General features: G+C 34.9%; 1 long non-coding RNA gene across 1 annotated transcript in view; it reads right to left on the bottom strand.

Annotated features, from left to right (window-relative positions):
* Positions 1–13,734, bottom strand: part of LOC141279660 (uncharacterized) — a 262,806-nt gene extending 249,072 nt beyond the window's left edge. Inside the window, exon 1 of the long non-coding RNA XR_012334244.1 lies at positions 13,690–13,734. This is a non-coding gene — a long non-coding RNA (uncharacterized lncRNA). The remainder of the gene's footprint in view (positions 1–13,689) is intronic.
* Between the last annotated feature and the right edge of the window lie 222 nt (positions 13,735–13,956).

Raw genomic sequence — 13,956 nt, 5'->3', positions numbered from 1 at the left:
AGGCAAAAATAAAACATCTCTAGCAAATTTAATTTTTTTCATTCTAAGTAAATCTATATTTTGTCACTTAAATGTTAATTTACAAAGAAAAATTCAGAATGATTCAATTAGAAAGTTTGATGTGTATTTTTTTTTCACTCACTAGCACATTATTGGCCTAATATATAATTGTTGTATGAAAAGTCTTTCCAGCATTTGAACTGCTATAAATGTAAAAAATGGTAACTGTCACATCTGAAGCAAATCAACTCTTTCTGTCACCTGATGAAAAACTGAAATTAGAAGGCTGTGATCATAGTTTAGGCGTACAAAAATGGAGTTGGGCAGCCACTGAGGATCTGGTCTCAGACAGGTCCTTGCACCACTGAGAACATGAACTTTCTTTGAATCGTACCAAGCCCAAGGACACCCCCGGCCCTGTATTTAGAACAACATCTGTCAACTGCAAACTTATGGTCTCAAGTTTCCCCTACTTGTAACTATGCAACCATTTCAGACCCCAACCAACCCTTGCTTAACAATCACCCTTACTTCTTGCCAGTTCCAATTAGAATTCTTGAAAACAACTATGTAACAAACTGTGGCCTTGTGCTGTTGTCATTATAAGCTCCCTCCATTTTGTAGTTGGGCAGAGCACAATTTGAAGGCCTCTTGAATCTGTGTCTCCTGGGCTGCAGTCATAATCCCAAATAAGTGTCTCTGTTTCAATCAGGTCTCAGTTTCTGAAATTTTGGTTAATAACATCAATACATGGTGTTAGCAGTTATGTATGGTCATTCCAATCTTGGCCTTCCCCCTCCATATCATATGTAGTGTGTTGCATTTGTGTCAAATTTATAATACTTTATGATTACTAATCTTATCTTGCACAAAAAGTGCAAAAATTTCAGTTACATTTCTACCTTATTTTCATTATCAACATAACATGTTCTACATCACTTATTAGATAATAGACACAAATATTGACTCTGAAGTCAGAATGATAATGATTCTAGCTCTGTTTCACCAAAACTTCATTAATCTGTGATCTTAGTCAAGTTGTGTAAGCTCTATGAACCTCAGTTATTCTACCTGCAACATTGGGTTAATAGCATTATCTATATCATAGTGCTAACATTAGAATTGACATTAAATATAAAGTGGCATGCATAGTACCAACAGGATAAATTATTAACACAAATCTGCAGTTGTTAAGAGGTAGCAGGCTAATATGGTTAGAATATGGGTCCTCAAAAGGAAAGAGAGAAGGAGACACAGTCCCTGCCACCAAGGTGAATGGAAGATACATGCAGTTTGACAAATCTTGCAAATGATCCTATATCCTCTTTCTATCTTCTCAGTTGAGAATTAATGGTATAAATAGTTTTTTTTTCCAAAAGGGTAGAATGGAGGTTATGCTTTCGTAATACTCTTTATTAAGTCTCTTAGTAAGAATTATTTTTTTTTTGTTTATCCATCTGTTATTCTTTGGTCTACATTATCTCAGCATAGCATTACATAACATATAAGTGACAGGACATATTTGTTCACAAAAATTACTTTTAGCTATTGAATTGTATTTCAATTTTTTTTCCTTGAATAACCTTTTTTTTCTGTTCGTTCAATTCCAGTTCCCGAGATATTCCTAATTAGCTACCTGGGAAGGAGCCCTGCCTGCCCATCCCATTTTTTGGCCAGCTTATTAATCTCCTGGATTTGTCTCAATGAAGTATTTATCCACAGTCTTTTCTGGTCTACATTTGGTATTTCAAGAGCTGGCATTTCCCTTGCTTATTTTTGGACACTAATATTTAATCATAAAATCATAGGAGTTGGAGACGGATGAGACCTAACAGTTCACTCTCCATTTGCCTGCCAAACCTGATGTTCCCTATTATTTGGCACTGATTTTTACAAAACTGGTGATTTATCCACTCACATAGTTTATTTACTTATTTTTTTTGCAGTACACGGGCCTCTCACTGCTGTGGCCTCTCCCATTGCGGAGCACAGGCTCCGGACGCGCAGGCCCAGCGGCCATGGCTCACGGGCCCAGCCGCACCGCGGCATGTGGGATCCTCCCAGACAGGGGCACGAACCTGTGTCCCCTGCATCGGCAGGCGGACTCCCAACCACTGCGCCACCAGGGAAGCACCACTAACATAGTTTTAAGTGCCATGCTTTTGCACATATACCAGGAATATCTACTATCCAAAGTTTTATGTTATTCCAGGTGTATTACTTTTAGATAACTTCACCTTTCAAAGTAAGTGGGTACTCATGAGAAGATATATATACAGAATACCCATATCTGCAGCCATTGCGGTCAGTTTAGTGCACCTGTTATTTCAGTGAGCAAAATATAAATCCAGCAAATGGGTGAGACAGAGATAAAGAGCCTATTCAGTCAAAATTTCAGATCTAGCCTCCAAGTATCACTATCAGCACTCTATGATTTCTTAACAGTAAAATACTTTCTCAACATTTAAAAATGCATTACAGAGTCCTATGGTCTTCTATTTCTTTTAAAGAATAAGTCCTTCCATTTTAAAGCTTCTATCATATTCTAAAGGGACATGGTTCAGGTAGAAAGCTTATTAAATTTCAGATGCATGGTGGTAAATGGATTTAAAACATCAAAACCAGTAAATACTACATTCATCTCCAAATATTCTCCTGCCTGTGACTCACTCTTGACTCGAGCATTCATTGCACTTCTCAGGCTTATGTCCACGAAGAAATATCACTGCACAAGTATTTGGAAAATTACCTCAAAATAGGGCTTTATGAGATTATTCTGATATGAGAATGTGATTTATATATGACCCCTTCATGTAGTGCTTATCATGTATTCACACAGGTAGAGAACATTCTAAATCAGAAGATGTATGCTGGCAGGCTGAAGCGTTACCCACCTCCACAGTCATCCTCTTCTTTAGCCTTAGTCAAGGACTTGGGACAGTGGGTTAAAATGTCTCCTTATTTTTTTTGCCATATAAATCCCTAGTATTCTGATTTGAAAGCCAGATAATGGTGAATCCATACTAATTGCATTATACTCTGCTGCCCCAGTTACACACACCACACACACACACACACACACACACACACACACACACACACACAGCACTTTACTGAAATTCACCTTGAGCTTATTCATTCTCCTACACTATTTGTGTACCAGTATAACTCCCCCACTTGATTGTAAACTACTTTGAGAGCAGATGCTATAATTTGTACCTCAACATCCCCTGCATTTCGCACACTACATGTGATTTGTAAACTCTAAATGAAAATACATTAAATAAAACACAAACCCATCACTGGTTCTTTATGAGTTGTAAGTGATTATGACAAGATTTTCTATAGTTCAAGGGTACACCAAATGGTGGTGGTGAGGGAAATTATCCATAATTTCAAAGGATTAACCGGTCTTTGGGAAGTTTTGTGTACCTCTAAGTTAGACAAGGTAAGACTCAAAGCTGATACATGAAGACACTGGCAGGGATAACTGTGAACTGACAAGTTCCTCACTAGTTTTGAAAGTTTATAATCTCCTCACACCTCTAACAGACCATAGAATCCCAAACACATGTTCTTTAAACTAATAAAACACAGAATCCCTCTTCCTTTGAAGACTACTATTGCAATCCTGTAATAGAGCAATGCATCTAACTTATATAACAGAGACTTTAAAAGATTGCCTGACCTTCAGTGTGAGCACTTGGATGACATTTTGATTTTAAATCTTGCTAAGTATAATTCCATAAGAGAGCCAGTTAACCTCTTTTTCTCAACAACAAAATAGGGATAATAATACTTGGTTATGCTTACTTTGTGAGGTTGCTATAAACATAAGATAATAAAACTTTTATCCCAATGTCTGGCACATAGTGACTGTAAAATAATTGATAGCCGTAACAATTGATGTCATCCATCACAAAAGATACCAAGGTTTGAAAAATGTTACCACATTTTCTCTCTGATGACTTCTTCTTAGTCTCCAAATAATTGTTTTACTTGGGCATGATAATGAAATAAAAACAAAACTTATTTATGTATGTATGTATTTATTATTTATTTATGAAAGCAAGAATAAAAGCATTGCTTATTGAAGGACATGATCCAACACTATCCTTTAAAAAGTGGTAAATTAATTAGTGAAAAATTAGTTGAAGAGTAAACAAAAAGAGCAATCACCAAAAAAGATTTGCCATCTCATTGATTATTTTATCTGAGATGACATCAGCCCCTCCCAGGAGTCTTTGGACAAATTCTAGAGATTATGCAACAAAGGGATTCTACTAAGTAGTTATAATTTCAAAAAATAAAAAGCATTTTAGGATTCCTCTAAGGAAATTCAGTAAAAGAAAGGGTGCAGGGTGTATACGTCACCCTATTTTGAATATCTGGCCTTAAAAATAACTTAATAACCATAAATACTTACTGCCAGAGTAAATGCTATGTATTCAATAGCTTTCCTAAGAAATGGAAATATAGAAGGTAACACTTTTCCTAAAACAATACTATAGAATGTTTGTGAAACTTAAGAGATATGTCTCTTTCAGAAAGTCAACAAAAAAAATGCAAAAGTACATGAAAGCATTTATTCTGGACAGTCAAGGACAAATACAGAGAGAAATAGAAAACATTCCCTCAAAGGTATATGTGTGGCTTATTTTAGATAAGCAAAATCCACAAGTTTAGCAGTGAGCAAGAAATGTGCAAAGTCTTATCTTGGAATCACACAAAATGTGTTAATTCTTTGAATCCTTTTTAGAAATCTTTTTTTTTTTTTTTTTTTGGTCTCCAGTCTGTCCAAAGTTATAATGTAGTTGTCATTAATACATACTGCATTTCTTCTGTAGGGACCAATGAAAAATTTGATCTTAATTTGGTAGTGACTATTTCATGTCTGAAAACTTTAGAAAGCATAGTTCTTATAGTATATAAAACAAAATTTTGTTACCTTTTATATTTCCAGAATTTTTTTTTTATTTTTTAGGAAGATATTGTCACTTTTTTGCTTTTTGATCTTTGTAAATGTTTGTTGCAGTTCTGTGTTCTTTCCCAAAAGTCTATTTTGAGGGAAAAGAGGCACTTATCAAGCATACAGTATGACAGATACAGTATTCTTTAATACAAATTTCAATGCCCAATGAGCTAATTATATATGTATTTATATATTCTGATCTGTAAACATATGGTAAACAGTATGAGTATTTGTTAATAGATATTCTGGTTATACTGAACATAAACACAAATGTCTCATTACAGTGTTGCCAATCCTAGTTAACCACCACCTGTACAATCAATTAGTCAATAAATGTCATATAATATTTCTGTTTGTTAGAAAAATACTTAGTGGTCAACTATGAGTCAACTGCTATTCTAGGTACTGAGGGAGTACCAGTGATGAAATTCATGATTCCTGCTATGATCTCACGAAACCCATATTCTGGTCAAAAGAGAGAGTCAGTGAATAAGTAACCAAATAAAAAGATAAAATGTCATAGAAAATGTGATGAAGAATATGTTTCAGGCTAAATTGGTAAGAGTAATAAAGAAGAAGTGCCACTTTCGATGGATGTGTATGTACATGTATTTATACTTAGGTATATATAAATACATATGAATACACACATACACATATATGTGCATTTTTAGAAAAATAAAATGTTCTTCATATATATTTCTACACACTTAAATTTTTATGTTTTGAAAACTTTCAGTGTTTAAAAACTTTCTACTATTTAGTGTTCAGCATCTCTCCCTTGCAAACTGTGTTGTCATGAACGTATACATTACTCCTTTGCTCCTATGTGTAACTGCTTCTCTGCAGTACTCTATAAGAAATGGAACTGTAGAGTCCAAAAGGAGGCACACTTAAAATTTTAATAGGTATTACCAATGGAGGTCCCCTAACAGAACTATTTCCCTGTTTCCTTGGCAAAATGTGATGTTAAACTTTTAATTTTTGCCCATTAGGTAAGTAAGATAATGAACACAGCATCTCTTTGTATGTGAGTTTGCATTTCCCTGCTTGTTAAGTTAAGCAACTTTTTCTTTACTTTAATGACCATTTTCTCTTTTTTGACTCTTTGTCTGTTCGGATCTTTGGCCCTTTACTCTTGGATTTTTATGTAATATTTATTCATGCGTGTGTGCTTAGTACAAATACACACCATTTACATACAAATAATAAACACACACTATATGCATCATGCCATGTGTATTGTTATGTGATTATATATTAATACCTTCTTATACATAACCACAGAAGAATACAAATTCAAAAATATGTATAGTGCAAATATTATTTCCTCTACTGTTACCTTTAACATAGTTTCATTTTTACCACAGAATGATTAAATATACCAGTTAAATTTATTAATTAATTCCTTGTGGCTTTTGTGTTGTATTGTTTGTGAGTGTGTGTTTTGTCTTATTCCTATTCTTACACTAAATAATAATGACCTATATTTTCTACTAATACATTCATAATATTTTTTCCTACATTTTGAACTTAAAATAACTGAATTTAGTTTTGTCAATTTGGGGAGGTAAGCATCTAATTTACTTTTCTTCCTCCTGATAGACAATTCACCCAACACTGTTTTTTGCCAGGGTACCCTTTTCGCACCACTTCAAACTACCAACTTTTCATGCACTAAATTCTCATTGGTCTGTTCCTGGACAGCAATCTCTTTCTGTATTTTTATGTCAATATTACATTTTCTTAACTGTTCAATTTTTATAATGTTTTCAAATATGGTAGGCAAATTTATCTCTTCTTACCCTCTTTAGCTTTTTAAAATGTCCTCTTGGTTACTCTGCCATATTTCCCTTTCTAAATGAAATTTAGAAGGAGTACTCTGAGTTTCATGAATAACGTTAATAGGATTTTTGCTTACATTGTTGTGTATTTACAGATTAATCTGGAGGAGTGTTCTTATCTTTGCAATATTGAGCCACCCATTCAGAATATGGCTTAGCTCACCTTTTATTCAAATCTTCTTTTATGTCCTTCAATAAAATTTTATAGTTTTCTTCACATAGGTCTTATTTTTATTAGGGTTATCTTTATGCATTTTAGTTTTGTGGCTATTGTGAGGCAGATCTTATCATCTATTATATATTCTATTATTGCTAGCATGTAGTAGAGCTATAGAAAATTGCATCTTTGCTATTTCTAATATAATGGCATATTTCTTCCTCCTTTTGAATAGTTATAATTTATTTCTCATTATTTCTTTCCAATATTTATACTTTTTTATTTAAAAAAAAAAAACTTCCTGGCTTGGTGGATTGACTAGGGGATCTAGTACAATGCTGATTAACAATATGATAGTAAACCGTCCTTTCTTGTTACTGATTTTAGAGGGAATGCTTCCAATATTTCACCACTAAATGTGATACTTGCTTGATAGTTTTCTGGTAGATAAATTGTATTAAATCAAGGAAGTTCCCTTTTACTTCTAGCTTGCTAAGAACTTCACTTACTAATTTTTTAATCAGAATTTGGGGGAACATTTTATAAAACAGCTTTTAAACATGAACCTTTCCCCCCCATAATCGTTTAATGTAGCAAATTAGCTTTGTGCATTTTCTAGTGCCGAACAAGCCTTGCATTTCTTGGACAATACAAACTTGGGGATGATATATTATTACTTTCAGGTTCTGCTGGAATTTATTTGCTGATATCTTCGTTAGGTATTTACATTTGTGTCCATTAGGCTGGCCTATACTTTTTTTCTTTTAACATCTTTATTGGAGTATAATTGCTGTACAATGTTGTATTAGTTTCTGCTGTATAACAAAGTGAATCAGCTATAAGTATACATATATCCCCATATCCCCTCCCTCTTGTGTCTCCCTCCCACCCTCCCTATCCCACCCCTCTAGGTGGTCACAAAGCACTGAGCTGATCTCCCTGTGCTATGCAGCTGCTTTCCACTATCTATTTTACATTTGGTAGTGTATATATGTCAATGCCACTCTCTCACTTCGTCCCACCTTACCCTTCCCCCTCCCTGTGTCCTCAAGTCCATTCGCTACCTCTGCATCTTTATTCCTATTCTGTCCCTAGGTTTGTCAGAAGCTTTTTCTTTTTTTTAGATTTCATATATATGTGTTAGCATATGGTATTTGTTTTTCTCTTTCTGACTTACTTCACTCTGTATCACAGTCTCTAGGTCCATCCACCTCACTACAAATAACTCAATTTCGTTTCTTTTTATGGCTGAGTAATATCCCATTGTATATATATGGCACGTCTTCGTTAACCATTCATCTGTCAATGAACACTTAGGTTGCTTCCATGTCCTGGCTATTGTAAATGGTGCCACAGTGGCACATGACTCTCTTTGAATTATGGTTTTCTTGGGGTATATGCCCAGTAGTGGGATTGCTGGGTCATATGGTAGTTCTATTTTTAGTTTGTTAAGGAACTTCCATACTGGTTCCTTAAAAACCATAGTGGTTGTATCAATTTACATTCCAACCAACAGTGCAAGAGGGTTCCCTTTTCTCCACACCTTCTCCAGCATTTATTGTTTGTAGATTTTTTGATGATGGCCATTCTGACTGGTGTGAGGTGATACCTCACTGTAGTTTTGATTTGCATTTCCATAATGATTAGTGATGTTAAGCATCCTTTCATGTGTTTGTTGGCAAACTGTATATCTTCTTTGGAGAAATGTCTATTTAGGTCTTCTGCTCATTTTTGGATTGGGTTGTTTGTTTTTTTGATATGGAGCTGTTTGAGCTGCTTGTATATTTTGGATATTAATCCTTTGTCAGTTGCTTCATTTGCAAGTATTTTCTCCCATTCTGAGGGTTGTCTTTCATCTTGTGTATGGTTTCCTTTTCTGTGAAAAAGCTTTTGTTTCATTAGGTCCCATTTGTTTATTTTTGTTTCCATTTCTCTAAGAGGTGGGTCAAAAATGATCTTGCTCTGATGTATGTCATAGAGTGTTCTGCCTGTTTTCTTCTAAGAGTTTAATAGTGTCTGGCCTTACATTTAGGTCTTTAATCCATTTTGAGTTTATTTTTGTGTATAGTGTTAGGGAGTGTTCTAATTTCATTCTTTTACATGCAGCTGTCCAGTTTCCCCAGCACCACCTATTGAAAAGGCTTTCTTTTCTCCTTTGTATATTCTTGCCCCCTTTATCAAAGATAAGGTGACCATATGTGCATGGGTTTATCTCTGGGCTTTCTATCCTGTTCCATTGATCTATATTTCTCTTTTTGTGCCAGTACCATATTGTCTTGATTACTGTAGCTTTGAAGTATAGTCTGAAGTCAGGGAGTCTGATTCCTCCAGCTCTGTTTTCTTTCACAATATTACTTTGGCTATTTGGGGTCTTTTGTGTTTCCATACAAATAGTGAAATTTTTTGTTCTAGGTCTGTGAAAAATGCCATTGGTAGTTTGATAGGGATTGCATTGAATCTGTAGACTGCATTGGGTAGTATAGTCATTTTTGGCCTACACTTTTATCTGTTCTGCTGTCCTTGCTCAGTTTTGTCGACTAGTGGATTTTTCCCTTTGTATTTCTATAAAATGAACTTAGAAGAACTATTTTCTCATCCATGATCTTAGCAGTTCACATAATATGGGGATTTTATTTTGATTTTTAAAGTATATTTTAGATAATTTAGATCTGACCCTATTTCAGGGATAAATGTTAGTACATCCCTTAATTTTATTTACTATTAATTAATTTGTTATCTATATGTTTTTGAGCCATTTTAAATAACATATACTTCTAGACCATCAAGTATTTCATCTAAGTTTACAAATTTGTTATAAATAGTATTGTATTGTCTTTGTCATAGATATTACTGTCTTTGTTATATATTTTTGGATTCCTCCTATAATTATATAAGCCCAGTTTTACATTTCTTATCACTTTTTGTACTTTGTTCCTTTTTATCTTGAAAAATATGTCTAATTTTTTACTATCTTATAAATTATAGCAAGTAAACTTTGATTTGTTGATAGTCTTTACTTAGTTTTGTCATATTCTCCCAATTATCTATCTCCATTTGTACTGACCTTACCTTGGAGAAGACAATCAAAATTCAGCCTTTTTTATTTTGTGTGACTCCAAATTATTATCTCCTCAGACAATTTTTTGAGAAGGGGCAAAGGAAGAAAAATATTACTTTCAAAAGCTTCATGATTTTGTTTTTCTGCTTTCAGGAAAAACAAAAGAGTCTAAGCTCATGTCTTTCTTTTAGAGTCTTACTGAACACCCCTGTAAGGAGCCAAAACCCCTCAGCAGTGTGATTTTTCTACCACTGTCCCCTAATTCTACAGCTTCCATGGGTGATTCATTGGTGTCCAATGTAAAAAACATGTGACAATTTAACCAAACATTTTACAACTATCTGAACTAATACTTCAAGTGCCACATTTAAATAGTGGGTCTTCAATGACCTTAACCCAGATAATTTTCTATTTTAGTATATTTTCTTTGCAATACCCCATTCCTTATACCATATGTTGTAATTAAAACATTTATTTGCTTATATGACAAAGACCCTACATGTGTGTCTGCTCCAGGGCCATTGTTAAGGCAGAGTTCTACTTCGTACCCTCTGTGGCTCTCTTGCTTCACAGTCTTCCATCTGTCGTCTTTATTCTTAGCCTCGTAGTGATTTGGCTGCATCAGTTCAACGTGTCATGTATGGTCATGGTCCCAGAACCATCTTGATTTTGTTGTATTCAGGATGTACAACTTTTCAGACATAAACCTCAGTGGTGAGGGTAAGAGGTGGGGGTGGTATTGTTGGGAAGGGAGTGGGCAAAGAGGAATCTGCTATTGTCATTTGTTTCAATAATTTAATAAAATTAAATGAAAATCCATAGGATATGAAAGGGGACATTATTTTTGCCTCTCAGCAGAGGGACTGCATTATTTATTAGTATTTTTACTTTTGATTCAGTTACTCTCCTATTGTCTCCATATAATAATGCTGACCTCCAAAATTCTCAAATGTGAGCTCTTCCACTTAAAATATTTTTGATTCCTTTACATTGCCACTCTTATATGTGACCATACAAGGTTGTGATGTTTTCAGTATCACTGGTGACTTTTCATAGTTCAAAGCAGTCATTTGTTTACAAACAGTCAAACCATAGTTTATATTCTTTGTATGACAACATCAAGGAACAAGTATCCTATTTTTCACTCACCAATTCTTAACTGATACAATTGTTCATTCTTCACGAATCTGCCTTGCCATTAATCTGGAGAATAGTTGCCAATCAAGACTCTCAAATTGATCAAATCTGAATTAATTAAGTGCACATTTATTGTTTACTTAATGCCAAACATTTTGTCAGTTAGTGTGTTTAGGCTAAAATATAATCAGTTATGTGGATGTTTGACTGTGAAATTATTTAAGAAAACAGATTTAGGAAAGTCTTCCTCTAGCCTGTTACCAAATACAAACTCTGCATTGCTCAAACCTTGAGAATAAGTGACTCAGTAGCACGGTTTCTGCTTCAAAATGTCTGTTCCTGGCTCAGAAAGCTTTCTGCCTAGATTAGTTCAGCTTACCATCTTGTCTTTTTTCCTCAGTTCCATTGAATTTCCTGGTTTCTGTCTCAGATCTCAGCTGTTTAATGCTCCTGCCTGCCTAACTGTTATGACTTTGGTAACTTTTGCTCAAATGAGATACTAGAATGCACTCTCCAGACCACCTGCTTAGTTCCTAATCCCTGCACACTCTGTCCTCCTAGCTTCACTATTTCACCTTGTGCATGGGCTGCAGGGCACCCCTCTCAAGTCAGGCTAGTTCTATGCTGGTACTGTATTCCTGCAACTCCAGGCATGTGTACTTCAACTCTACAAATCACCTGAATCTCTATAACTGACTACTCTATGGTCTCATTGGACTGAATTGATTGAGCTCACTGAATGGAACTAATGATTTAGGGCTTTGGTTCTAAACCCTGGCTGTAAGTTAATATGCGGAGAGCTTTAAAAAATTAAAAAAGAATAAATATATCAGCATCTCAGTCATGGGCATTTTTAAAAGTCTCCAGATGATTATAACATGCAACCTCTGTTGAGGACCACTGTTTCAGAATAAAAATGAAACAGGCAGAGTCAGGGAGCACAGCTGGATTTCCTGTTTAAAGGGACTGGAATAAAACCCTGTGATATTCTCCTCATCTTTCTTGCAGTGTCTATCCCACTACTTTTTTTTCTCCCAGCCTCGCTCATTGACAGAAGTACTGAGAGACAGTAAATGGGGGAGGGAAGAAGAAGACAGAGTCCCTGTTTTTATTCCCCCCTGCCCCACCAGAAGCCTGGAATTTACTACCATGTCAGCTATAAAAGGCAAGCTCCTTAACTACAATATCCTGTATGAATAATACCCAGGAAGGAAATTTTAAATCCACCCCTGAATGTAAAAAAGCATCACTAGAGAGAAATAATTTATGAGTAAGACACCGAGGGCTACATACCGTAATTTATTTTTATATTGTGATCTTTGTTCAGACCACTGCAAACTCCTCTTCAGAAAGAGTCCATCAATTATGAGCAAGAAGGAACAGGGAGACTTTCATACTAGAAAATATATCTTTCATACTTCCTATATGCTTATTTATTCCCACTGATAATAGATACTTTGTTGGTTCAAATCATTACAAGCTGTGAACCACGAAGAGAAATGAGCAATAAATAAAGTTTCCTGCTTCTTTTAATAAAATGTCCCCATGTCACAGCCTAGGGAATGCCTTGTAATCACAATGAGCTCAAATATGCTCTACCCAATTCTTGGAATGTAAATACTGTGACTTCTTTAAATTAACTTTTGGAATGCCTTTAAGCCTTATATTATCGTGATCAGAAAAGTTAGAGGATGATTATATATACAAAGTGGATTGTTGGTATATAATTAAATCAAACCTCCAGATGTTTATGAAAAAGTTCTTTAAGCATGTATTGGTAACAGTTAACATTTATTGAGTACTTTCTATTGTTAGATACTTCCCTGAGTACTTTAGATATATAAATTTATCCAAAACTAACAACCCAATAGTACCAACTTCAGAAATGAGAAAACTGAGCAGAGAGAGGTTAAGTGACTTGTACAAAGTCAACAGCTAATAAGTGCTAGAACTGGAATTCTGACCCAGACAACAGAACTCCAGAGTCCTTGCTCTTATCTATGGTGGTATACAACCTTAGATTCAACCTTAAAATCAATCATTATATTAGAACATTTGGACAGAATTATTATTTAAGGAGTTTCCAACTCTGAGTCTTGATAGGAATAAGCTGTAAGAATTCCTTAGATATAATTTCCTAGCGTTGTGGAAGCTTTGATGGTCTTCTCATGAGAGAACAGACGATAGGGAATAGAGGGTGATGATGTTGTGAAGGGCATGAAATTAGTTCCAATCATCAACACTCATTAAAGAGTGAATTAGACTTAATAATCAAAGAGGTAGAAGATCCAACAGTGCACAAGATACCTTGACCTAGCAGCTCCTGAAGTCTAGTGGGGAGCAGACATTAACCGAAGATCACATACATATTCATTACAATAATGATAAATTCTGGAGAGTGGGTGGCTACTAAGTGCTAAAAGAACATATAGTTGGGCATTTAACCTAGTCTGAGAGGGATGGGACACACTGAGAAAGTCACATTTAAGCTGAAAGATAAGCAGGAATTAACCCTACTCACAGAGCAAGAGCGTTCCAGGTACAAGGGAACAGCATGTGGCATCCTGAGGGAGAAAGGAGGGAGTTCAGTAGGGTTAAAATTAGTTATTCATCGGGTGTAGAAAGAAAATGTTAGAACTTCTATTTACAGTCACTTAGCTCAACCTCTAAAATGTTTATTTTTTTATGTAGTTTTATAAGATGCATGCAGTATCAGTTTACTAGTATTTGCATAAATGTTATGAATTAGGACTGCATGCTCAAGAAATTTTACTGATGGGCATGCAGA

This window comes from Tursiops truncatus, chromosome 10 (assembly GCF_011762595.2).
Source record: "Tursiops truncatus isolate mTurTru1 chromosome 10, mTurTru1.mat.Y, whole genome shotgun sequence".
Taxonomy (NCBI): Eukaryota; Metazoa; Chordata; class Mammalia; order Artiodactyla; family Delphinidae; genus Tursiops; species Tursiops truncatus.
The sequence above is the reverse complement of the archived record's forward strand: the minus strand, read 5'-3'. Positions and strand labels throughout refer to the sequence as shown.